At 38.9% G+C, this 4,544-nt stretch overlaps 1 non-coding gene across 1 annotated transcript; it reads left to right on the top strand.

Annotated features, from left to right (window-relative positions):
* Nucleotides 1-425: 425 nt before the first annotated feature.
* On the top strand, nucleotides 426-532 carry LOC112535677. Its single transcript, XR_003079763.1, has one exon. It is a non-coding gene; the product is annotated as a small nucleolar RNA R71 (small nucleolar RNA).
* The last annotated feature ends 4,012 nt before the right edge of the window (nucleotides 533-4,544 follow it).

The following is a 4,544-nucleotide window of genomic DNA, read 5'->3' as shown; positions in this document are numbered from 1 at the left end:
GCATTCCCTATATAATCAACCTGCTCAACATCAGAAGACACAACAGAAACAGATGGAAAAGTAGAAGAAGATGAAGCAAACATACCTCCCGCAGTACAGTTTGCATTGTAGTGCGGGCCACCATAAAACTTCATGACTAACGTTATTTGCATGAGCGGGATCCGAGTTGGTCAATCTTTTTGGTTAGAAGCTCCACCTGAGCTGCAAAGGCTGCTGTAGAATCCACTTGGTTAACCACTCCTTGTCTTCTTGATCGGCTCCTAGAGGACTGCCACTGATAATTGTTCATGGCCATTTCCTCTATCAAGTTTTGAGCTGGCTTGGGCGTCTTACTATTTAGCGCCCCACCTGCTGCAGCATCCACCATCTGCCTCGTCGCAAGGTTGAACCCGCTGTAGAAGGTCTGAACCTGCATCCATACTGGCAATCCGTGATGTGGGTAGCATCTCAAAAGGTCCTTAAACCTCTCCCATGCATTGTACATGCTTTCATCATCAAACCGCACAAAAGAAGATATGTCATTTCTAAGTTTAGCAGTTTTAGCAGGAGAAAAATACTTATATAGAAATTTTTTGGCTAACGCCGTCCAGGTAGTAATCGTCTGCTGTGGAAGAGATTGCAACCATCTCTTTGCTCTATTCCTCAAGGAAAATGGAAACAATCTCAGCCGAATGGTGTCATCGGTTGTTCCATTTATCTTGAATTTGTCACAAATCTCCAAAAAGATGGAGATATGTGTATTAGGATCCTCGTTGAGCAATCCTCCAAACTGCACGCTCTGCTGGATCATTTGGATAACATTGGCCTTTATCTCAAAATTGTTGGCCGCTACAGCAGGTCTAACTATACTAGTTTTCGTCCCATCCAAAGATGGTCGAGCAAACTCGTACATCGTCCTCTGATCGTCATCGGCCTGGAGGTTGTGGTTCTCCATCACGTTAGCTCTATGAACTTGAACTATAAACTCCGACCACCTCCTCAACTGCCTGCAAACGTCGTCTCAATAATCTGAGAGAGCGCTCCGGGTCAGATAAATTAAAGAATAAAGAAATAATAAATAAATAAATAATGACTAAAGTAACACAAAAACAATTCACTCTAGTTCATCGTTACTTTCCCCGGCAATGGCTCCAAAAACATGATGGGCTACTTATGCAACCTACACCTAAGGCAGTGAACCTATCGATGCGGCCTAGCACTAGGGAGTATAAAGGTCGTATCCTTGGAGACCGGGTGAACCTAGATTTACTACTGTTCACTATGTTATCTAGTCTAAAATTGAGTGTAAGAAGTTTAAATTAACTAGCTAATGATTATGAATGCAAACAAATAAATAAACAGCAATTGACAATTGAAAGACAACCAGAACAAGAGAAACAAACCCAAAGGGGACCTAAGTGAGGGAATTCTAAAGGTTGATTTTATAAATTACCAATCTTGCTACCCGTGCTTAAATCCTGAATCGAACTCGGTTCCTCTCTCGAGTTTACCGACTTCCTAAACCTGCACTAACCTAATGGAATCTCTTCCTATCAGATTATTACAGATTAGCATTAAGCGTGATTTAGATCTATTAAGAGTTGTTAATTCTTAATCCGGCGAGTGAATTAACCTTATCTCTAAGTGTTAACTACCAGTTCTTACTATTCAAATTCCATTTGTAACAAGCATTTCTCAATGTCAAGAAACAACCCAAAAGACAATTAATTCAACGTCTCAAATTAATTGAATCAAACTGTATTATTGAATAGCAAAAGATTACAAGAAAGGTAAGTACAAATCTAACAACTAAGCACAATCCATCAACAATAAAGACCCCAATTTGTTCAAAAGATCTAGCTACTCATGTTCATAGTTAAAGCAAAATAAGGAACAAATACGGAAAAGAAAATTGAAGGCATGTACACCCTTCTCTTTCAAGTTGGATGAGAAACCCTAATTTCCCAATCCAAAATATCAAACCCTGATTTGCCTCTTGAATGCTCCCAAATGTTGTTTTGATCTTCAAATTGATGTTGCAAACAAGTGTAATCCTCCCTTAATTAATGAATTTGATCTTCTAAAGTGGACAATTAAGGTCTAGAAAACAAGTGAATTGAGTGTATATTGGAATTAGGTCAGGAAAATCGAGCCTGCACTCACCAAATCGAACTTTTACCTATATAGTCTTTTCAGCACGACCGTGGTCAAGCCTGTGCTGGTCAGCATGGGCGGAGTCCAGGCCGTGCTGAACCTAAGGGTTTCATTATGTTGACCTCTTCCAGGCCATGCCCAAGCCCATGCTGAGCCATCACGGGCCGTGGTGGAGGCCGTGGTGGCTACGGAAACCGTGCTAAAAGGCACTCTTGAAAGGCAGCTAGTTGGCAATTCAGCACGGCCAGAGTCCAGGCCATGCTCAACCCTCAGAGTGCTAGTCCTCATCCAATTTGATGCATTCTTGTCCATAATCACATGTATTTCCCTTGATTGTTGATAGTGTCCTTCGAAAATGACCTGAAACATGAAATAAGACAAAAGATAGGTGATTCTAGCATAAAATGAGATAATCATGCACAAAAATGTAAACAATTAGGCATGAAAACATGTGAGTATGATGCCTATCATGTATGCTAAACCTTTCTCTTTATCCTTTTGCATAGCACGTGCATCATGCATCCCATACATTGCGTGCATCATATTAACACCTTATTTTTTAGCAACATAGATTTATCACCTCTAGTTTAGAAGAGATAAGAGGGTGGCAAGCTAGAATAGATATCGAAAGGGCCCTTCTTACCAGCAATCAAGACAATAGCCCAAGAAGTAGTACTTCAGAAGTTGAAACAAAGATGGCCTTTGTGCAAGAAATTGATGCTATCAAGACTGCAATCATAGCGGATATAAGGATCATGATCCAAGAGGAACTCCAGCAAGCTTTGGCTGAGATTTTTAGGAACTAGACTATCCAAAAGGATGCTACTGCCCCTGCAACTAATACTTCTACTACTCATGATGTGGAAGCACGTGGTGAGCATCTTTAGAATCTATATGACTATATGTTAGAACAAGCTAAGAAAGAGTCTACTCTCACTGCAAAAGACGTTATGGAATCTAAAATTTTGCAAAGTCTGACTAAAAGACTTAACAAGATGCAAGATATGCTAAAAGATCAAGATTTAGATTCAACCTTTGATTTCAATGAACTGATGCTGATTGGAGAAGATAAGTTGCCTCCTAAATTTTACATGCTTGAAATGAAAAAGTTTAATGGAACCGAAGATCCAAAGGTGCACTTGAAGCAATATGCTATTATCATGAGTACTGCTCATTTAGCTAAAACCTAAATTATCAAACTGTTTGTACTCTAATTAGAAGATCTAAATGTGAACTAGTACCATAGGTTGGAAAGGTCTATCAAATCTGGTTGGAAAAAGCTCTATGATGCTTTTATGCAGCAATTTGACTATAATACTCACCTACAAGTCTCTATAAAGGATTTAGAATCGACAAAGCAAAAATCCAATGAATCTTTTTCTGAATTCTTGACTAGATGGAGAAACAAAGCAGTTTTAATGAAGAACAAGCCTTCTGAAAAGGATCAATTTTGTATGATAGTCCGAAATATTCTCCCATATTGGGTGGAAAAGCTACAAATGATGAATCCCAAGACTTTGCAGGCTTGTATGATGATGGCTTACATGTAGAAAAATTGAAAATGCTAAAGCCAGATGGTACATAGAAAAATATTAAGCTAGCAAAATCGAAGACCTACCATCTAAAGATGATGAAGCTTTGGCAAGATTCATATGTCGATTTAGAACAATGATTTTGCTAAAACTTTGGTTTGCTTATTTTATGAAAACCAAAACTACTTATTTGGAGGTTGTGGTTCTCCATCACGTTAACTCTATGAACCTGAAATGTAAACTCTGACCTCCTCCTCAACTGCCTGCAAACATTGTCTCAATAATCTGAGAGAGCGCTCCTGGTCAAATAAGGGTTCTATTGGATCAGGGTTAGAGCTCCTGGTCATAAACTACTTGAAACCGACAATCCAAACAGCCACCAATCAGTAAAAAAATAAATTAAAGAATAAAGAAATAATAAATAAACAAATAATGACTAAAGTAACACAAAAATAATTCACTCTAGTTCACCGTTACTTTCCCCGGTAATGGCTCCAAAAACATGATGGGCTACTTATGCAACCTACACCTAAGGCAGTGAACCTATCGATGCGGCCTAGCACTAGTGAGTATCAAGGTCGTATCCCTGGAGATCGGGTGAACCTAGATTTACTACTGTTCACTATGTTATCTAGTCTAAAATTGAGTGTGAGAAGTCTAAATTAACTAGCTAATGATTATGAATGCAAACAAATAAATAAACAGCAATTGACAATTGAAAGACAACCAGAACAAGAGAAACAAACCCAAAGGGGACCTAAGCGAGAGAATTATAAAGGTTGATTTTATAAATTACCAATCTTGCTACCCGTGCTTAAATCCTGAATCGAACTCGGTTCCTCTCTCGAGTTTACCGACTTCCTAAACCTACACTAACCT

This window comes from Ricinus communis, chromosome 2 (assembly GCF_019578655.1).
Source record: "Ricinus communis isolate WT05 ecotype wild-type chromosome 2, ASM1957865v1, whole genome shotgun sequence".
NCBI classification, from domain to species: Eukaryota; Viridiplantae; Streptophyta; class Magnoliopsida; order Malpighiales; family Euphorbiaceae; genus Ricinus; species Ricinus communis.
This window is presented reverse-complemented; position numbering and strand designations above follow the sequence as displayed.